The sequence below is a fragment of the Convolutriloba macropyga genome, chromosome 5, assembly GCF_964194025.1.
Source record: "Convolutriloba macropyga chromosome 5, txConMacr16.3, whole genome shotgun sequence".
Lineage (NCBI taxonomy): Eukaryota > Metazoa > Xenacoelomorpha > Acoela > Convolutidae > Convolutriloba > Convolutriloba macropyga.
In genome coordinates this window covers 51814183-51838057 of record NC_134472.1, presented here as the reverse complement: position 1 = coordinate 51838057, position 23875 = coordinate 51814183, and the positions used below count along the sequence as shown (strand labels likewise).

Genomic DNA, 23875 nt, shown 5'->3' with positions numbered 1-23875 from the left:
GTGAATTTTTTTGTCATTAGAGCAGTTGTTTTCATGATTTCAGTCTCTTTATTTGGAAATCTCTTTGTACAATCATCAGGTCATTACGAAATTAAAGCCAGCAAACATCAGTAGCTCGAGGTTGAGATGTTGAAAAGCCTTGAAAGCAAATTAATCCAGGATTAGAAATCTTATGAAATAACGGAATTTCATGTAAGCAAGCCTCTTTTCTTTTTTCAATTATGAGCTTACTTGATATTTTGCTAAAACACCAAAATAGAAGTGCAGTGACAAAATTGTTCGAAATATGCCTTAGGTCAACAAGGAGGATGGATAGATAATGTGCGTTTCACCTTCCACCAGATAAGTATTTGAACATAGACAAACTCATTATACAAGAGACGAATTAACCCATTATTTAATTACTTCAGGAAGTTTCAGAGGGCATTTGCTGCATCTTTTGTTTTTTGTGAAAACGAAAAGCATCTCCTTTGTATCATTTTTCTCAAAAAAAACTTAAAAATTGAAATCTAGATAATCTACCTATTTTTGCCATTTTGATCTGACATTTTGCGTGGTTTAAGATTTACATGGATAAGTAATTAGATAAATTTAAAAACATGTCAAAAATGAAAGTAATGAACACAATGTTTGTTATGGTGCCAAATACAAACCATTTTGTTATCATACTGCAAAGAAAGAAGAATGAATAGTTTTTTCAAAAAATACCTAAAAGTTTGTATTACAGCTTAACAATTTTTATATCGTGGTTGCTGCAATTAATCAACTGCAGCCTGACTGCTGCAGTTTAGCAAAGACTAAAAATTTCAATTATAAGGCCAAGCACAATTGTTTTTAGGTAAAACTAACTACTGAGTACTGATTGAGTTCGATGGATTATCTTTAGTTTTAAAATTTTTTTACAAAAAAAAACGTCTCCAGGAGAATCTAAAAATCCGAAAATCTGAAATTTAATTGCAGATATTTATTTTGCTTCAAAATTATCAAAGAAAAGCAGAAGAATTCAAGTTGGTTAATAACTTTTTCGAAAACTTAATTTTGAAAAAACCTTATATCCTCAAATCTTTGAATCTAATTACAATGAGTGGTAGTTTTTCACAGCACGCTGTCCGTGGGATCCGCTGCTCTCATCGGTTGTTAGAGAAACTCTTTTATTTGTCGTAGACCACACAGCATACCAAAAAAACTATGCGTTTTCAGATTAAAACCATTAATAAAAAGTGTTTTTCCTTGGAATCAAATTAAAGCGTAACTGGTCTCAATACTTTGAGTGATTTCCTTGGTTACTTGGTTACTGACTGATGTGAAAGAAAGAATGAAACTGAAAAACTGTTTTGCTGGCAACAAAACATTGAAATTGCGTTGTCACAAGAAATTTAAGTTACGAATTTAAGAACTGTTTTCCTATATTATAGTAGATTACAGTTTTACCAAAAATTTTACTAACGTCGGATGAAATCCTCTCGAACAACAGGCGAGGGAAAATTTAATTTAGAGGAGTAGCTTAGTTTTCTATGGGTGTAAAAACTCGGTAACACATAGGAGCTCGATCCCAAGGCTCCAGGTTTACAGCCAGACATCTTAAGAACTAAACTGCAACCGTATTGAGAATCTACCGCTGACATTGTATTTTAAAACTTCATTTTCGAATGAGAGCAATTGAAATCACTCAAAATGAGGAAGTGAATCTTGAAAAATTCACTTGACAACTCCCACAATGTTCTAGAGCAAAAGCGGTTCACAGAATATTCTAGAACAAATGTTCTAGGTCAAACGAAAATTGTGCAATAAAAAAGAACAACACTTTTACAATAAAGGCTTCAAAATTCGTTCGAGAGCAATTAAAAATGTGTTTAAGATTTTATATCCGTAAAATAGATCATTTTCTAGCGGTTTGTGTTTTAATGCACATCGTTGAAAATAAGCACCGTGATGACTTGAAATGCGAGAGAAAATTAATTTGAAATATTTATCGGGCGTATGTTATTCTGGAGATCGGTAATCAGCCAAAAGGCCGTTCAGCAAGTTATTTTTCTAAATCTCATCTGAATTGTCGTTCCAAGACTCCAGAAATGCCACGAGAAACAAAGATGACAGTCGTGTACGGTTTGTTTAAACGCTAAACGTTTATCGCTCCAAAACTAGCTGTATGAATTATGTTGAACAAGTTTTTAAGGGGTTATTCAGGTTCACGGGTTTGCTTTACAAACAAACAAAGTGTGACAAGTTGCACCAGTAAATGTCACTGATACTATTTAGCGATTTCTTTGAGAAGCTCATAAACCGCACCACAAAAAGCACAAACTGGAATTACAAGTCAGTTTTTATTATGGTTTCAATATTACTATTTATTATTTCAACGTTGATACACGTGGATTCCAGGCTATAAAGTGGGCTTAAACTAAACAGTAATAAATTGCCTGTTTGTTCTACTTTTTGAGCGTTGCTAATAGATCACCGAAAGTTTTTTTTTAGAATTAAGTAGAAACCCTCGTTAAGTGTCAGAGCATTCAACTGAAAATATATAGATTCTTAATAAGGCGAAGAATTGTTCGACCACACCCACCCCCACCACCTCCTCCTTCCCCTATGATCAAAACTGAACATCAATAATTTATTAATTGATATTTTTAAACCCATATAATGATGTACAATATCTGTAATGGCAAGTCCTATCTCCTATTAGGCAGAACAAACCCACAATCAGCTCAAAAATAGACATTATAGTTCGTCCAGCCGTGGATGAAAACAAAAATGGATAGACAGATAGTTGACCGTTCAATGAAAACAACTATTTTGTTCACGGGAATAGGAAACCACAGTTCCTGAGCCAAAAATTGTTCCCCGTTTCTCTAACAGAATTGGATTGACGCAAAGTGGGGAACTAGCAATCTATCTCATCACTTATGTCATCACTTCTGAAATTAATCCACAATTTGCATAACCAATTTTCACATGTTGCATAACAAATTTTCCCTACAAGACTTGCTAAACACGTTTTGAAAATGTGATTAAGAGATGTTCGCAGCTCAATATATATATATATATATATATATATATATATATATATATATATGTGTGTGTGTGTGTGTGTGTGTGTGTGTGTGTGTGTGTGTGTGTCTGTGTGTTTTGGTGTGTGTGTGTATGTTTACTTCATTTTTGAAAATTGACCAAATGGTAGCCATTTCCTACTTTATAACTAAGTGATGACTTCGCGAGTTTAGTTTAATTTACAACGAGGAGGATTGATGATGTGCGATTGCACATAATATTCCAACCCCATAGAAAACACAAAATGAGATAAGATTTGTTTGTGTCGTTTATGTCGTATTCTGATTTACGCATTAAAGTTAGCTGTGTGACTCTACATAGAAAACGCTGACCAACATAGGTCAAAATAAATTTTGCATCATTTCATCTGGAAACAAAAAAAAACTAGAGCAATAAAAAAATTTGAGAAAATTTTAGTTTAGATTATTTATATTTTTTTTCAATCACAACCATCCCCTAAAATAAATACTTTAAAATTAATACCTACTCAGAACAGTTGAACAAGTTTTCATAGAAAATTCATGATTGAATCATGACTGAATGCAGAAAAGGCACAAAAATGCTTCGCAAATTCATTCCAAAATGCAGAACCAAGGACGAAAATTCATTCCTTTTGTAAATTTGAATTTTAAAATCTTTTTTAAATCAACCAGTTATTTGCATTTTGTTTCAGTGTCATATAAATAGAAGAAATTTATTGACAAAAAATGATGACGTAGTTTGCCAGAGATGTAATTTTCGACGAATCCTAAACAAAAAGATAATATGTTAACAAAATCCCACTGCTATTTTTTGCTAAACCAAACAACTCAAAGCGACAGTAGTCAATGAAAAATTTTGAAATCAGAGTAGAGAACAAAAACTAGTTTTGCTTGCGCATTACTCCAAACTTCTTAGCGACCTTCAAAAATGTTTCTTGCCTATGTAAAAAAATACTTCCAAAACAAGTGATTGACAAATTTTTAGAAGCTAATTTAATACAAAAAAGTTTTGAAGGACACCAAATGTCAAGCACAACGAGTTTCGTTGCTAAGTGAGGACAATGAATGATCGATATTAGTCTGTTGAAATAAAAGATTTTGAAGCTCCATAGCCACGAAATTTATCTCAGAAAAGTATTTTTGTGTGACTTTAATTTTAACGTACCAAAAGTGCTTCCAAATTAAATGTTGTTGATGTCCTATTACATAGCGCTAACAATTTTCATTGAACTTGAGGCTAAAATTAATTATCAGACGTTGTGAAGGATAATTGATAATTTTTTTGGATGTTTGATTATTCGTAGTTAATTATCCCCCAACATTTTTAACGTTAGCCACAAAATAATAAACGGAAGTATTCTTGTTTTATTAACATATTTTCTGTTCAACAGAATGCAAGAACCTTATTAGAAAACAGTCTAAATCAGAAAAGTTATGTTACGTATATCGGAACAGAAATTTATTTTACGTAGTCAGGACAATATATCGGATAGTGAGACAGTATAAAATATTAAAACTGAAAAGATAAAGATTCTTAAGTTATTTTTCCACAAACTGTTTAAAATTCTGATAGAATTTTCAACTGCAGCACAATTTCAAGATCTAATCTCACTTTGTCATCATATCCCCAGAAAAAAAATTGAAAGAATAACTTGTTAAATTTTAATTCGAACAAACTGAATTGACTGACCGCTTGCTTAGAAACCAATAACATTCGTTTTGAAAATTTAAAGCCCTAGATAAGTTTTTTCTGCTTAAAGAAAACGTTGCTAACAAAGAGACTCTTCTGCAAAGAAAATTCGCCGGCCCCAATTAACGTAAAATTAGTAAACGCAAAAACCGGACACTATTATTGTTCCTAAACCTCATTTCATGCAGTTTTTGGAAAACACTCCAAGTAAAAAACTATAGACAACTTCTTATTATCTCTATCCAAGTAATAGGCAACGCAATTTCCATCATCTGTTGAGCATAGGCACATATCGCAAATAAAATTTTTGAATGAAGGAATTTAAGGAATTTTTTGTCATTTTTTCGTCTCAATTTTGCAATCAATTCTGTTACTGGATATTTATTTTTTGCCAAATTTGTATTATTCAAAACGGGCCATTGCCTAAATTTTCTCTAATGTCTCTATTAGAGATTTTAATTTATTGCTTACTTTTATAGTTTTAAGTGATTTTTTAAATACCTCAGAGAAATTGAAACCCAGAAAAGACTGAAAAGTAAAGCCTTTTTGTTGACTTCTTTTAACTTCATTATCTCCTCCAGAAACCAACAAACCAAAAATTTCCGTTCAGTCATCGTTTTATTTTCCGCATAAGATATTGATCAACCTAAATTGGCTCATCAAAAATTGGGCTGGAATAAGCTCTTGGCCTCCAATTTTTTTTGGGTGGGGGCTAATTTTCATGAAATCTTGGTTTACGGTTCGTTGTTAAATGACTCCAAGTGTTTGTTAATTTTGTATGTAAGCATAGATAAATAATATTTTTGCATTCCTAATATTTTGTATCAATGTGCGCCAGGAACTTTGGTAAACAGGGTGTTTAGCCGACAAGGGAGAAATGAGAAACTTAGATTAAAAACATAATTTTGCTCAGAATAATGATTTTTTCAGCCTTGCCCGCATTTTTCAGCCTTGCCCGCATTAGTTGCTCCCAAAGTGTCTGCTAATAATAAATACAATTCTTGTTTCCTCCTCCCCCCTATTAAACAAACAATATGCATCTCCCGATTTCAATTGCTGTTATAAAAAGCAGTGGCTTTTACCATTTTCAATGCAGACTTGCCGGTGGTATTAAGTGGCCTGTAGTTACAATCTGTTCCTCAATTGCAATTCGTTTTTGTCTCTACAAAAGAGCACTCCTAATGCTCTTTGTTCTTAAGGATTTGAGCGTAAACACAGAGCCGCACAAATATATGCAGTATTATGAATTAAAGGTGGCTATAAATACAGATAGCTGGTTTAATTTTAGAACCAGGCCGGTTTCATTTATGGATGTGCTTTTTTGGCTATAATTTGAATGTACAGGCAGAAAGCCGATACTAAATGGAAGGTAAATCGTAAATAGATTTTTCTCAGTTTACCTGCAAATCAAGGTCTTGAGATTGTCTGTCGTTAGTGGTTAGGAAAAGAATGAATGGTAATATAATCACCCTCCTGTGACGCTGTTAAATGGCTCCTGTTTTCTTGGAATCAATTCGATCCTGTGATTTTTGTGGCGAATGCACTAAATAATGATGATTTTTCGGTTTTTGCGCAACTCTTAATTAAACTAGTGCATATATATTTCATTGCTGAGGCCACATTTCGAGCAATTGGATCATGTAATCAACTTGATTCTAAAAAAGTAACTAAGGAATTAAGTTCACTCAAATTCTCAGGCATAATATGCAGCCTTTTAACATGCCCTAGTCTAGATCTCTACTCAGGAAAAGATTAAAGTCTAGTGGGAGGGAGGGGGTCAATACTGACCATAAAACACAATCCAACTTCTCAATAAAGTCAAACTAAATTTTTCCATTTGTCGAGAATGATCTTTTCATACACCACTCCTTAGTCTAGCATGTTCTCATCATTGGAAAAAAGACTATGATTAAAAGCTACTTACTTATATTAGTTAAATGTATTCAGTGACTAATCAGCAAAAAATCTCAGTATCTGAAAAAAAGACATGTGCAACTCGAAAAACACCAAATCAGGGAAAAAATGTCCAATTGATTTGCTCAATTTTTGAGAAGATAGCGTGATTTCCTGTTTCTTTCATTTCTTGGGAAAATTTATCAATGTAAAGCTGATTCATGCTCGCACTTGAGACATTTTTAAAATGTCGCTCATAATCAGTTTGACTGAGAGTCGTTGATTTTAACATTAAAAACCAGACAAACAGGAAGAAAAGGCATTAAAAAAAGTCATCAAGTAACCTTAACGCAGTGCCATTTGAAGATGATTCATTTAAAAAACCGAGTTCTGTTTCTTGATTTCTTGCCTTCTGCTTAACCAAATTATCAGGGGTGATGCATTTCATCATTAATTATCAGCAAATATTATCGTTACCGATTTTTGTTACGTTGAAGTTGAATACTAAAAATTTCTACATCGGTGTAGCTCAAACTTATTCATTTTGCTTTTTGCTTCTAAAATAAACGTAGGATAAGAAAGAACATAGGACAATGCTCTTTCGGATTTTTGAGAGCTTTTGTATTTTTTCGAGCCGCTTTTTCTTCCAAAAAAAGATAATTCGGCACGATCTTGCAACAATCTTGCAAGAAAAAGTTTAGTTTATCAAGATTTTTGCAAAACCATGCTACATTAACTTTTGTTTCCGACTAGAGTTACCACCAAAGTAAATTATGGCTTGTTCCTTTTAAAAACAAAACACTAAACATACAACCCATTGTGGTTTTCATTTGTACCTGAACTCTGAATTAAAAGTTTATTTATTTAGTAGTACTATCGCGTTGTCATTTTAACTACCCAGGCTGAGGTTCCAGACCAAAGGTCAATATGTCCAGACAGAAAAAGAACGCAGAAAGGAGGTGTCGTGCGTTCAGAATTACACGCTCTGGAAACACGAATCAAGGCACGAACTTTGGCTTGAAACGCACAAAAGTCCGGTCATATATAATTTTGGACGCACAAAAGTCTGGACATAAGTACGTTCTGTCTGGGACGGTTTGGACATAGACATGTTTCGTCTGGAACAGTCTGGACATATGGACGGACATTCGGTCTGGGACCTCAACCTGGGTGATGAGAAAAATGAGTTTACTTTTTCATCCACTGCGACCCTAATGAAACAGTGTGGAAACTCTTTGGCGTAAAAATCTTATTAGTACAATCCAAGCAATTGAATGAATAATTCAAAAAGTAGACTGATTGGCGATCAATACAAAAAAAGTTCCACATCTGTACAGCAAAAAAAATAGAAATGAATAAATGCAGACGGAAAAAGACACAAAAAAAGATTTTTAACATTTCGTTTTGATTTCATTAGCAGTGTTTCACAACTATTTCATTAATTTACTTAGCTGTTATTAGAAAAACAATCGGCCTTTCATCAGCTAGTCTGAAAATAAAAGCAAAAAATTGGATGAATAGGTCCTAAGACATAAAAAAACAGTTGCCTATTAACGGAGTCAACCAGTTAAAACTAGGTGGTTACCATTAAAAGACATATAGCCGTTCTTATAATCTGCTTAGCAAAATGTTTCAGAATAGCTAAAAATATTTATCTTATTTTTGAAATTTTTCACTCTGAAAAAGTGCCGCTTTCTGTCTATTTACTCTCTTTCATTTTGGGGAAGCATCCAATTTTATTAAAAAATGGATTGTATCCAAATATTACAAAATTTGAATTTAATAAACCCTATTTTTGTGATTATCTTTTAATTAATCGTTGTAACCAATGTGAACCATATAAGATATATGCTAATCTCTGAAAATTAAAAAGAAAAAACTAAATTAAATGGAGCCAGATGTGAAGTTTTTAAGTTCCGCCAATTTTATCAGGACCCGGGAGGAGATTCCTATCTAATTAACACAACATCTTAAAAGTTTCGATAGTTTCGGAAAATTGTTTAATGGCTAACAATCAAAATTTTATTTTTGCTAGATTCACGGAAAATATCTGATAAATTGAAAAGTGACTTCAAATTGGTTTTGCAATAAATTTCTGCTAAAATTTTAATTCTTTGCGCTGAATTTTTTTAACGATTACAAGCAATGCCAACTAACAGATAATATAACGTTTCATTCTTTTCTGTCGATTTGTTTCTGTCTATTAAAGGAAATCTTAAGACTTTCTTCATTCATGCTGTTGATTGTTTGGAAAAGAATTCTGCGCTAGCTCTTAACTTAAATTCTGCGCTTAAATTTTTTATTTGCAAATGACTTTTTTAAAATTTTTCTATGTCAGGATATAGATCCAGTCCTCAACGATAAGAAAAAAAACCACATTACGAGAATCGTTGGCATAAAATGGTTCGAAAGTCAGCTTAATTTCTCAAAAATTTATCACTCTCATATATAAATTTAGAAGTTTTTATTGTTGATCACAGCAGGACTATTAATAATCTCTTTTGTTGAGCGACAGGTCACTAACAGGTTGATTAATCACGTGATAAATCTAATTTCACTTTAATGAATGCTTGGAGGAGTGAACGAATGATTAGGCATTCACATTTCACACACTTGCTATTCTGCAGCGTGACAGGTTGAATAAATTAGCCTGGAAACATTGAACAAAATCGAATTCATTCATTTGAAGCTACCTTGAAGACAATTTTATTTCATCAGAATGCTAAATATGATCGCTGTAATGGTGGTAGATATTGAATACAAAATAAGGAGAAGAGATTTGAATGAAAATATTCATATTCCGCTTTAAATGCAGATTGGTTCTTGAAAAAGCAGAAAAATTTGTCCGAAAAACAAAAAGAGCTGCAGAAAGTAGATCAAGTTCAAACATTATTTGTTTTCAAGCGGTTTGTGAAAAAGGGCGATTGAGTTTGAAGCGTAGAGTTACAGGGCGCCTTATAGAGCAATTTGAGATTCACTTAACTCGAAAGGCGGGGTGATAGATGGTTGTCGAGGAAATCTTCAATTCAAAATTAAAGCTGTCTTGCTAGAAGAAACTAGAAATTGACACGCAATAAAAGGATATAAGCTCTCCCTAACCGGGAAAATAGCTTGCAATTCGTCAATTAAAGTGTGCCTTATCAAATTCTTTTTTAACTGTTCGACTAATGTTATTGTTTTTGAATTTTGAACTTCTTTTTCAAAAAAGAATAAAAAGCTTGTAGTTTGACGTATGAGGATGGTGAAAAAATATTTGCGTGATATTCTTGGAAGTCAACTTTTGGGAAATTTATGCAAAATTGTCAGAAAGCAGCTTGTTACAAACACACACACATACACGCACACACACACATACTCAAACACAAGCACACACACACACGCGAACATACGCACACATACATACATATATTCACACAAAAATTCACACCCGCATATATATATATATATATATATATATATATATATATATATATACGCAAGCACTCAAACTCATTCACACGCACATACGCGAATACGCACACATGCGTACAAAGACTCAAATTCATGTATCATATGGCTCACTAAAAACAAAAATGGAGCAGAACTTTCCTCGATATTATCGTCAAAAACTGCCTGAATAGTGCCAAATTAGTTTTTTGAGAATAATCCCATAGCATATCAGTGCTGAAACATTCTATTCCAATTGCATATCGTCGATCCACTGCTCTCTCAGTTTATCCTAAGACCATATTGCTACTCATGATGTGCAGTACAAGTCTCATAGATACTTTTCTTCTGAAAATTTACTATCTGACTTTGGTCCGTGATTAGAACAAGTACTTAGTTATTGTTCAGTTTTTGGAGACCATATACCAATCAATCAGCACCCCTAGCATTCAAAACAGAATAGCTCCAACGCCACATTACATTGCCCCCCAAAAGGAACAATTTTATCAAGTAAACTTAAGGAAAGGCATCAACAGTTTTCAAGTCCCATGTGTTAAAATTAGTGTTTTTTACATGGTCACAACAATGAGATTAAGGGAAACTTATTCAAAATTGTTTCAAAACTGGAAGTATTCGTCTCAGTTAATCCGATGCCTATCTTTAAACTAACGTGAAAATGAAAATTAGTGATAAAATGAGTGATAAAATTGTGTCATTGTTATCCACACTCGACATAAATGTTTTACACAGTGTCGCATCTCTGCAATTTTTTGAATCTAATTAACAACCTGTCAACAACGTGAAATTTATGATGGAATGAAGGAATTCAAAATTTATTACCTGTCGCACAAAATAATTATAGAGTTTCAAGATTTCAAAAATTTTCTTAACTAAAAGACTTTTATTTTAAATAGTTATATAAAAAATCAATATATAGTTATATAAAAATTTAATTTGGTTGGCGCAGATTATTTATTTATTTTTGTTAACGCTATCCTTGAAAATATGTTAAAAAACTCCGCGGTATCAAATGTTAAGGTATCAATTTCAGCCATTCAAAATATTGAAGTATATTGGGAAATTGTGGCGCGGTTTGTCATTGTTGTCTCCAAAAATGTTCCCAAAACATAAAGTTAAAAAATGATATTTCGCAACGTAATTTAGTGCGTTGGAATGTAAAACAGTATTTTCAATGAAAACTTTTTGGTCAATCAGTTTTGGCTAATTTTTTTTTGATTGGACGAGAACTAAACTCTCATCAGAAAACCGGTGGGGCGTGGGCTATTTTTTGATCATCTGTAAGGAGTCAAAGTGTTGCAAAAGTTGCGTATATTTGGAGCATTTTTCAGCGGTTTGTTGCTGTTTTCTAATTCATTTCAAAATAAATACCACTACAATAGTTGATTACATTACTTTTGCATCTGAGAACACAATGAAGTTTCTTATAATTTTCATTGACTTAATTAAAAACTAAATATTGCACTTTTAGACATTTTGTTAATGTGTCTCTTCTATGCACTTCTGTTTTCAGATATGTTGCCTTATAATATTATCAAGAAGTTCAATTTTTAGATCGTTCTATTTCTGATTTAAGTTAATATTGACAATTTCAGCTAATTTAGAAGGAAATTCAAAAAAATCTATCATCTTTTGATACTTTTTAAGTTCTTGGAAACATATCAGAAATGAAATAAACAAAAAATACACAATAATGGGATATCATTAGTGAAAACTCAATAGGGCTCTGCTTGATATCGTATTCAATCCATTTGAAATCTTGACGCTTAAATATATTCCCTGGGGCATGCTACAATATGTACTGACTCTTATCAATTTCAAAAGTGCGGGTCGAATAATGTCCGATTCAATTAGGCTGAAAACAGGATGCTTTTATGTTGCCCCCTTAAGTTTGAAGTACAATCCTTTGTAAAGGTGACATACTTTCAGATGCAATTAGCTGAATTCGATGTCAAAGTTAACATAAAAGCCTATTTATATCATGCATTCGTAGTCAACTGAAAAGAAAGAGAAAAGAGAGGAAACTGGGAACAATTTAGCTTAAAAAAGGAAGCGAAATGGACGATCGAATTAGATCGTATTTTCCCATGATTATCGAAATATGTTAACAGCTCAAACTCAGTTTAAATCCTCATGCCGATGACCTCGTGAGCTAAGAAAACATCAACAAACACCGATGGGACACGAATTTCTTAATGAAATAAGTGAAATTGCTATTTTTTGAAATTAACGCAATAAACAGTCAATCCACCTTTCGTATATTTCGTGGATAGAGAATTTGAGCAAAAAAAATACTTGGGAACAATTTTTGTCTAAAATTGATAAAAATGAATTGAAACCATAACATTTCTAACAGCATATAGTGTGTAGTTACATGAAGTCCTCTCAAGGACAACAAAATTTCCAAAATACAACAAAAGATCTATTTTTTTACCACAAAAAAAAAGGAGAAAGAGATAAACTGATAAATGAAGACGATCACAAGTACTGCATTAACAACAATAAAACAAAACCAAGAGAGCACTTTACTTTAGCGAGCTAAATTGTTACTTGAATGGAGAATTTCGAAGAAGATACAGATACAGCCAGTAAAAAATATTAGATAGACTGTAAAAGATTTTTTTTTATAATAAAAGGCCGTGACAGCATTCATATGGAGACAATGTGAAATAAAATCGAAAACTGCGAAATTTTTGCTGCTTTCAGAAATTTTTTTTACAGAAAAAATAGACAACGAATCTAATTTATAGTTGAGATGCTTTAGATATTATCTTCCTCAGTCGTTAATGGTAAGACTTGTCTTATGGTTTAAAACGTTTCCAAAGCAAGTTTTTTTAAACCAATACAGTAGCCTTGTCGCCAGATTTTCTGTCCCGGTTACGCCGACTCAACATAATGCAGTTCGTCATCAAAGATGTTCTGTCAAATCATTTTGTCTCTTTCTTACACAGAATAAAATTAAAACAAATCTGGAATTAAAAACAGTATCCAAATATACGTCTAATTTAGTCGTTAAAGTTTAAAAAACAAAACAAATCAGCCGAAGTTTCCAAAAACGTATCTTTGATGCCAATAAAACGAGCGTCTGGAATTTTTATATGATATTTTCTAAATGTAATTTGTATCAAACCCTCAACCCTAACTTTATTTCAAAAAGGGTATCAATTATGTTTAACTACAGAGATTCGTCTTTTTCAACCATTGATTTCAACCAACCGCCATGAAAATAATCAGCTTTAAGTTTTTCTTATGGTCTGCTGGCTATAAAAAATGGCATCTTTGTTGGCATTGCGCTTTTTGAGCCAGGTACAAGCTGACACGGGCCTGCATCCTAAAAACATTTGAGTACATTCACCTACAAAACGCCTGATTTGAGTAGCTCAAATAAGGTTCTACCAACAGGGTTCTTCCCAATCATGCTTGAAAAGAACAGTTTTACTTGCAATTTTCAAATATCACTGACTGATTTTTTACCTGAGTCTACCTTGAAGATTTCCCTCTGACATCGTCTCAAAGTACGGAAACTTAACTAAAATTCAGCTCAGTTGAAAATTACCTGAGCGGAAATCAATGAAAGCGTTTGAACTCATTTCAGACTTAGATGAAATGAGAAAAGAAAACTGATAACGTTAGTTGGAATTTGCTCTGATTTTTTTTTTGTTTTTTGGTTGCAAAAATTTTGCTTAAAAACACTTCTAATCAAACTTCAAATTTTTTTTGGATATTAGCACCCCTAAAAATAATTAGTTTTCGGTAAAAAATGAAGCTATTGACGAAGAATATGCGAATAAATGCGAATATTAAACTCCCAAAGTCATTTTTAATCAACCATTAGATCTCTGACTTAGTTCAGAAATCATCGGTTGTAAGCGCAATTAAGCGTGAATATGTTCGGTTTCTTAGATTCTATATGCTCAGATTTCAAGGCTAAATAATCGTCAGTTAGCTCGCTCTGTTAGATTTGGTATTTTTGGTTTCTAGATTCTGTATCTTGGGTTTTAAATGTAGGAAACCGAACGAATGGTCCGTAAAAACAACGGGAATCCATGAGACAATGACTTATGTACATGATTTCTCAAGATCATATCAGGACTCAGTGAGTGCAATTTAATGAACAAAATTCCCGTCAAGGTTCAACAAGTCTGATAAATTTTAACAGGAAAAACAAATGAACATTTCATATTTGTTCAACTGGTTGTATAAATGAGCTAAAGAAGAAAGTCAATCATTTTTCACTTTCTTTGGTAAAATTGTGTCCAAGAGGCACCCTTGAAAATGTTGTGATTAGAAAATTTTTGTAGCATTTGATTACATAATAAACAACAATATTGTAATTCAAAAACCGATAAATTCTTACTTTTTAATCCAAACATGCACAATCTAAGAAACGCAACATACTGAAACTAAGAGATCCAACATACTGAAGTTTATTTACGCTTCAAACAGAACATACTTAATTGAAGAGACCGAGCATACCGACGATTAGCTTACATTTGAAAATGAACAAACCGAATCTTAGAAACTAAACATACCGAAAATTTCTTACGTCTGAAACTGAGTATATCGAAGAAACCAAACATACTCACGATTTCTTACGTGGAAAACTGGATATACCAAAAGTTTCTTCCGTTGTTTCTGTTCGTTCTTCTAGACTAGGGTATCTATTTTGTTACCTATGCGTTAAAAAGATGTTGCTTGTTGCTTTTGTAAGCATTTGGGCCCCAAATGCATTCATATTACGACTGATTCGCTTATTAAATATTATTTATTACTTTTATTGTCGCTTTCTTCACAAATAATTTTTCGGGAATATCAGACTTGAAACTTAGAGGGATAATTGAATTGACATTATTGGAAGTAACTGGCCTAATTTGACTTTTCCCTCAATTTAGTTAGGAGAGCTCCCACAAGTTTATACTTTTATATGCCTGTTTAAAAATTTATAAGCTGCTGTAAATGTTAGCAAGATGTTATTTTTATAAATGCCATAACAAACAAAGCCAATGGCATTTTCTAGCAACTGCTGATGCGATAATTAAGCCTGGAGGCATTTCTTTGGAATTATGTTCTAAGAGAGGCGGTTTCTATTTAATGCAAAATGTGGGAGTCATAACTTCTGTCTTGATCTTAAATTGCGTTCAATAATGCCAATAAGTTGGCGCGCCGCTCGTCTTTTAGTAGTTATAGTTTTAGACAAGTTTTAGAAAGCGGAGAAAACACTGTCAGCAAGCGAGGCAACAGGCAGAATTATGTCTTGATTGAGAGAGTAGCATATATATTTGGGGGAATACGTGCGTGAAAAAACTAGAAAGCTTAAAAATTGGCCCTACGGCAACAAATTGCATGCAATAAAACGAAATATTTTTCTCTGAGAAAATCAGAGAAAAATCGTAAATTTATTCCAATTGTTGATAAAGTTATCAAACATTTACCTATGTACGTTGGCTTTGATTTTCCACGGTTTTTCAACTTGCTGGAGGCAAAGATTTTAAGTCTGTCTATCAAAAAAACACCCAGCACTGGATAGTTTGCAGTCAGTTCTTCAGATAAAAACTGATAAATACAAGATGATACAAGATAAATACAGCTCTTGAGTTGTTCTTAGCCTTTTAGTTAATTTCACCTATTCATTTTTTTAAACAACCAAATGATCTTATAATAGCAAAATTGCTATCTGTTCTGCTAGGCCTCCACGACTAGTTTTGCACACCCCTTTAAAAAAGTAAAGCTACTATTAAAGTTAATCAATTAATTAATATACATATATGAACATTACACATTTATCAAAAGCGAGCACAGCTATGGTTTGAAAGTATTACGCATTTCAATGAAAATGTGCTGCATTTGAAGTAAGCATCAGTGAAAACTTCTGTATTAGATCATTTTTCGTGTTATGAGCTACAATAAGGGCTCAACATTGTTCAGGTTTTCTGGGATGGCTTTTACAAGTATAGCTTTTACAATTTTTGAGGGTGCAAAAATGACGACTATATGGCTGGGGAGCTCGCAAAAAAGATCTCAAAATTGTCATAATTCAAAAAAACTTATTTTTAAATAAAACGAAATTTTTTTAGAACATGAAAGGGTTCATCGCAATTTTTCAGTATATAGTTACATCTGCTGTCTTCTGGGTTCCAGAATAGTATATATATATATATATATATATATATATATATATATATATATATATATATATATATATATATATATATATATAGATATATATATATATATAAATTGTACTGGAGGCAGCTCTTAACTTTCCTGTATTCATTTTTTGCGGTTAATGAGCGTCTCTTTGCTATTTATTAGCAATGGTCACATTGTCTCAAAATCATTTCGGATAAACATATGAAACAAGCATCAATTCTGAATATTGCTCGAGAACAAAAACACTAAAATTTTGATTAAAAGTTTTTGACATAGCTTATTCTCCTCCCAAAATAATTGTCCTAGTTACCGGTAGCCTAACTTAGATTTATTGTTTGTTTAAAGAAACAAATCAAAAAGAAAATATCTAACCAGAAAAAATTAAAATATTGATAGTGTGAGAGATAGTGATAGTGTGTTTTTCTTCATTGATACTACTTTAGATCAGAATGTGAACCATCAATTGTAAATTTTCTTCAAAAATTTGATCAAACGTTCTTTTAGGTTATCAATAGTCAGACTTGAGAATTGTGAAACAATAAGTTCGTCAAAATTATTGCAACAGAGTGAAAATTCCGTTTCTATTTTTTTCCAGCTCCAGTTCTCTTGCTCGATGGAAAAAAATTTATAATCATGCAATTTTTAATTGTATTGGCCGACCTATTCAAAGATCAAGAGCACAACTCTGTTCAATACAAAAATAATGACCTGATTGTGTGGCTTAAAATTCTAGTTTTTTTCAGCAATGACTAACTTCATAGATTTACTTGTAATTTCTGCCTTGTTTATTTGTTCTTCATTGTGCTGAATTGAGTGTTTTTTTACTTCTGCGCGACCCAAAAATTGAAATCCGGGAACTACAGCTGTAAAAAATAATAGTACATGAAATAAATATCATACCGTTATTCTTAGCTCAATATTTTTGATCCAAAGTTTTGATTCATGATCCTTGTATAAAATCAAAAGAATAATAAGTATTCTGTGTGATTGTTCTTCAGAAAACAGCAATTGGGAAGGCTTATTTCAGTCAAGCAAAGTGATACCAAAAATTAGATTTATTGTAATGAAATATTTTTTTGGAAATCAATTAAATCATAAATGGCCTAGTGTAGTTATTTAAAAAATTTCGCCAAATTATATGAGCAATGATTGCTTTTTGTATCAGTTCTTTAGTGCGAAAACCATTAAAGAATTTTGGAAGCAAATTTGAAAATTGTGTTTGTTCGTTGCATTTGCGAAAAATAATACATGCGATGAAGCCCATTTGCATACGAAAGTATACAATTATGTATGAAAAAAAACGTTTATTATCCTTTTATGGCTCCTTTGAACACAAACCAATCATATTTGAACTTATATAAAAAAATTGAGGTCAAAATTACATGAGTACTAAAAATTTTGTATGATTGACAACCCTGGACGATCTGTATACCTTTTTTTTTATCTGTTTCAACTAGCATTCTGTAATATTCGAAGGACATCGGTTGGTTATTTTAGATAAAAATTTCAAGAGGAGTGTTGCTAATCTACATTTTGAATAGAACAGAAACACGTTTTTGTAATGGTTGAAATGGTTTTCGTAACTGTTCTAAGATTCTAAGGCTTCCTTTTTCTTCCGTTTTCTCAATGAGCAGAGAAAACAATGCAACTCACTGGCCTTCAACTCCACCCAATTATCGAATCTTCATAAAACAGCTTAATTTGATCAATGGCGGCCTCATAATAGTGAATTTGGGTCAAAATTCCAATTATTTGAAACAAAGATCCGTTCAAATTTTCTTTTGAAAATCAAAAAGTTACCAGACTTAAGTAATTGGATTTTCTGTAAATTAAAACGCATACTGAATGCGAAAATCTGTGAAGAATTGGAATGAGGTCGATAAGAATGAGAAAGCGTGATCAATTTACACGTCCCGAAAGGCAAAAATTGCCGTATTCTAAGAAGGATAGGGATAAATTGAGCTTGTTTAAGGCGTTACCACTATTATTAGAGCATCTTCATGTGGCAACGCACTGTATCGGTTGAAAAGAAACCTTGAAAATCTCAGATAATCTCTTAAATCGAGGCTTTCCTTTTTGTCGCACCCTTGAATTTATTACACTGCAAAGCAGTTAATAAAAATCTAAACCAATTTCAATCTCAACCAATATGTTTAATCGGCTTTGATATTGTATTGGGGGGTAAAAAGATACTCTAGTTTAATGCAGAGCGTTTTTTCCAGTTTGGCGTAGGCATTGTGAATATGCGGTATTGTAAATGGAAATTTTTGTTCAAAGAGGGTCATGCATGCGAGTAGGTGACCGTAATCTTAATTTTACAAAAAAATGTTGGTCCTCAGACACTAAGTAGACCCCTGACAAGTAGACCAAAAAGAACAGGAAAACGCAAAATTAAAAAAAAACTATATTTTTTAAAATATTTGATTTCAAAGTCAGGAAAAACCTTAGGAATCGACTGAAGTAAAGAAGAGTTTGCTACCATTGCTTTTTTTGCTACCATAGACCTGCGATTATCCAGAACTTATCATTCGACTACAGAAGAACAACAAAGAGAGACAATAATTTAAGTTTAAATTAACCTTTTGCTTATACCGGTATCGAGGCTGTTAAAACAATAAGCGTCGCACTAAAAACATTCGATGCGTTGAATTGTGTTTTTCTCCAACACCAATGATTTGATATGCCACCCATAATTAGTGAGTTACATTTAGACAAAAAAGAGCTCAGCAAAAGGCAAATTTAGGTAAATACGTCCATAAATTTTTTTAAACCATTGATTTTTTAGTCATGGAAAACTTTAGCTATCAACTGAAATCCATTCATAAATTGATTTTCCCATCAACAGGAAAACACTGAGATCTACAATTATTCAGAATATGTTGAAAGACTGCAGAAGAATTAGAAACAACTACAAAATTTTAAAAAAGGATCCAATAAATTCTATTGCAAAACGTTGTTAAAGCATCTAAAACTATATTCTTTTCACTGAAAAAATGATGTCTTCAATTTTATCTGACCATTTAATGATGTAAAGAGAGAAAAAAAGATCTCAATGATTGTAAAAGTTCCAAAAATCTCAAATTTTTACAAAAACTCGTAGTATGGAAGAAAAATAATTAGACGTGTCATTAGTACGCCTTGATTTGACTGGTTATTTTCTGTAATTAACGTAGGAAAAAGCAAACAAGGCCAAAAGCCCAAGAAGGCCATCGACTGATCACCAACCAATTATTTTGGACTTTTGATGATTGGAACAAAATTTGGTCCATTAGGAACACCTAATCGTTTCCAATGTTATTGATATGGATAATTTGCCAAAATATCAATATATATATAAAAAGAAATTATGCATTTTGCATAAATATCGAGATAAATTTGCAAAAAACGGGCAAAATTTTAGTTCAAGAACACTTTCGATCCACAAGGACAAGTAGCTATCGAGTTAAATATGACTGTGTCAACAGTTTCAGGAGTGTTAATTAGGTTAATGATAAGAGAGTAGACTAAAGAAGCTAATTTCGTACTATTTTTGACGAAATGGTTGAAAAGTTTTCGCTGAAATTTTACCCAAAAATTCAGATCAAACGGTTCAACAACATTCTTTTGTTTTTAGAATTAAAAGTAAAAACACTATAGTTACCAATGTAAACATTCAAACAATAAATATTTTTAAGCAAAATTGGCTAAAATCGCGTAAAACTACGAAAATTGTGTACAATAAGAACCAAAATCAGTCAAATATTCTCAAAACTTAAAACCTCGATAACTCTGTGGAGGAAACAAAATTAAGAAAATGGATTTGGTTATAAATTTTACGCTGGACGGGATTTCTAATGATACCACTCACAACCTATACGATAAACGAAAAAACCCTTTGAGTATATAGTTCCTCACCCACTAAATTGGGTCGGAACAATTAGAGAAATTGTAATTTTTTATCAGTAATTTCTTTTGCTAGTGCACAAGCATATTATGCAGCTGAGTTTTTTAAATCATTTAGTTTTATATCGCCTGAATCTATGATGTCGCAAAAGCAGTCATGTTGGGAACAATAATTTTTGCAAGTTGAATAAAGTTCGCTCAACATTTCAAACAGTTTTAGGTTATAATAAAAATTTCGCCTTAATAGTTTTATGAATAATTGCAAATATATAATTTTTGCAAATATATAATAATATATAATATAAAATTTTCTTTGCCGAGTGAATATCAAAAAGGATCACTAATAGTGTTACACTTGACTTTTGAAGGTTTGGAATCTGTTTTGCATAGTTATTCAGTCTATTTTAAACCTCAAAATTATTCTAAACATTTATCGGGAAATCAATATACTGCAGGATGCGTGCAAAAATCTTGGAAGATTTTGAGTCCCTGCCACACAATTTTAACGGTTACAGTTGTGAAACCTGTTAAGAGAGCACCAAACGTCAAATTTACACCGTAAGAGGATTGACTCTAATTTCTACCACGAAAAGTCATATCTTGCGGAATTTGAATCTGAAGATTAGTGCTAAAAACTGCGGTTTAAAAAAATAGCGGCTTTCAAATGCAAAGATTGTACGGATAATATTTTGGCCATTACTTGTCAAAATTTTGGTATATTTAAATTCATGGTCTGTAGGCTCGCATTATGCCAACTTTTGAATATCCGACAGAATTGTTAACAGGTATAAATTTGAGAGAATTTGATAGAGTTGCAAGATCATATTTTTCTTAGAAAGCCAATTTGTGAGTTTCAGATCCATTTTCATTTGAAAAAATACTTCTCTTGGCCATATAGTGCAGTGAAATTGCAGCCAATGTGAAAGCAAAAAAATTTTATGAGACACACTGTCTGTCTTTTTTTGAGGAAAACCTTATGAAGATCTTATTCCATAAGCTGTCTTTTTCATAGATCTTATAAAGATGTCCGTATATATCGTGAATTTTTACCAAAAACCGTACGAAGATCTTATCAGTCAAGTTTTCATCAAAGTGTTTTAACTTCCATTTCACTGGATTTTCTCGACAAAGACAGTAAACAACAAACAATTTCTGCTAATTTTGCTTCATTTATCAGGTCGAAAAAAAATCTTTAAAATGAACTTGTAGGGCTGTTATTTTTGGTAAAATTTAATGTGAAGTAAGGGTTAAATATTTACTTATCTAATATGACAATGGCGTTGAGACGGGTTTATTATTCCATAAACAAAAAAGCTTTTCCTATTTGAATCAATATAGTATACATCATGGTTTATATGTAATATAATGGAGAAAGAATAGCTAAGTCGATCTCAAGAAGAAGATTACCCTACATTATACCAAGTAACAGTAGGTCACTATCCTATATTTAGATTGAAGGGATTATGTGGGCAGTGGAAAAGGGGACGGATAGTATTACGTCCCGAGGGAAATTGGATGATTAAATAGACCGAAAGGGTGGTTTCAAATTGATTTGGATTGATTGCAAGTCATCTTGTTGAAGCAATTAAATTGGGTATACCGGGCAAATGATATCTTGGCCTGAAAGTGCTTCAAAGGGAGGGTACTACGTGAATGAATAAAATGAACAGACTCCTCTGACATAGAATTAGAAAAAAATTAGAAGAACGTAGAAGAACTAAAATGAATGTTCGGAAAATATTTCTGCTATAGCGCTGTGTAAATTTTGATGCTCAATTAAGATCAACCTCGTTTTTGTTGGACCCTTCTTAAATCTGCGAACTGAATAATTTTTTTTTCAGAAATGGGCGTGGTTGATGCACGTTTTTCCTGGATCGAGGTGTCTACGATAGAAACTGAATGAAAATGCATTTAATGGGGTGAAAAGTTTACCACTAAAAATTACGTAACATTATCAAAATTGACAACAATTCCTACAAAAAAGGTTAAGCGCTATCAACGAATTCAACGCAAAAACTTGCGGCGTTTTGTGGACTACTTGGTTGTATAGTTTCCTTTTAAAGAAAATATTATTTTTTTGAATGAAGTGTTTCTTCGTCTTGGTCAACATAAGTAGAAACATTTTTCAAAAAAGTTTGACGAATCGTAAAACTGTTTTTTAAGAAATCTGACTAAGATCATTGAAACAATTTGCATCTACAATCCACACGCAATCGATTACAATTAGAGTCAACACTTGCATACCTTGTACTCTTCATTCCAAAGATAATTCTTTCTAATATTTGGTTGGTTTAATTAACAAAATGAAAGACAAGTAAACAAAAAATGAGGAACTTTAAATTTCCTAATTTACTTATAGACTTAATTAGGACACTTACGAAATTTAAAATTTTATGCCACAGCAATTCAATAACTTTTTGATTCAAAGCATTTGAGGAAAGAACTTTCAAGTTATTTTTTTCGGTATTTGTTCGTTTTATGAGCAAAAAGACATCTTCAAATAATTACATAAACTTTAATCGCAATATTTGCAATCAAATGCCACAAAGAAGTATAAATGAAACTTACTTTGGCGTTCTGTGGACTCTGCTTACAAAATTTTCCAACTAATTATCACAATGAAATCTAAAAAGGCAAAATAGCTCAAAGTCAGACAATTTTGTGTGACAACTAACGATTCAAATAGTTTAGGGGACAAATATTTTTTTCAGAAAAATTGAAGTATGTTATTAACTGCCAGACGAAATAATAGCTAATATCAATTTCCAAAACATTTTGGAAACATTTAACAAAAACGAATTTGTCTGAATAAGTTCAGTTGTTGTCTTCTTAAGCTATACTTTCATTCTTGGTTCCATTCAGGATGAGGTACACTATCCAAGAGGGGTACTGGTCAGACGGACTTGAGTCGAGGTCAGGGGGCCCAGACCAAAAATTTTATTTTGACCAGACCAACCAGAAATTGGCCGCCAATGTCAAAACTAAACAGACCGAGCAGAATCTTGCGCAGACAATTGGCCAGAGTGAGCAAACCCTAAGCCAGGCCATTGGCCAGATCGATTAAACCCGAGGCCATACCATTGACCAGACCCCTTAAAACAAGTAGAGGCAACCAATAAAACGATAATTTACTCGTTTCATTTTTTTGAACAAGAAATTAAAGGGAATATTTCAAGAAATAACAATAATAACAAAAACCGTTGAATTAATAAATAATGCAAATTTAAGAAACTATTTGATGAAGATTAATTCGGTAATTGTCCAGAAAAAAGTTTTGGTTGCCATTGATCGACATTGGAAAACAGTATTTCTGGAATACTTTTATAAATTTTTGGAAAACAGTATACTGGAAAACAGTATTTCTGGAATACTTTTATAAATTTTGCGGAGAACCATTTTTTACCGGACCTCTGCTTGTTGGATATGGGTATTGTGATGACCAAAGAGAACAAATGTGGGTATTGGCAGACCGAAACGATCAAAATATTGAAAATATTGGCATTGGCCAAACCTAAAAAACCAAAAATTTAGTATTGGTCAGACAGAAGGTGCCTCCAAATTTTTTTTGAGACCATTGAGTTGGTTCGCACCGGACCCGCTGCCCCGAATCAAGTTGCGCCCAAAACTATCACCAAGTGTGTTTATTATTCAGTTTCACTGAAGTGTTTAAACTGTAGCTGGTGACTAGCTTCACAAATTTTCCGCTGTACCTAATCTGTTGGGAGCAAAATAGATACACTTTTCACAAGAAACCATTGGCGCAGTTTAGTCAATTTTGACATTC

General features: G+C 32.4%; 1 protein-coding gene across 1 annotated transcript in view; it reads left to right on the top strand.

Moving 5' to 3' along the window:
* The window catches only part of LOC142340083 (uncharacterized), an 86352-nt gene that overhangs the window by 27488 nt on the left and 34989 nt on the right, over nucleotides 1-23875 (top strand). The gene's annotated exons all lie outside the window — the stretch shown is intronic.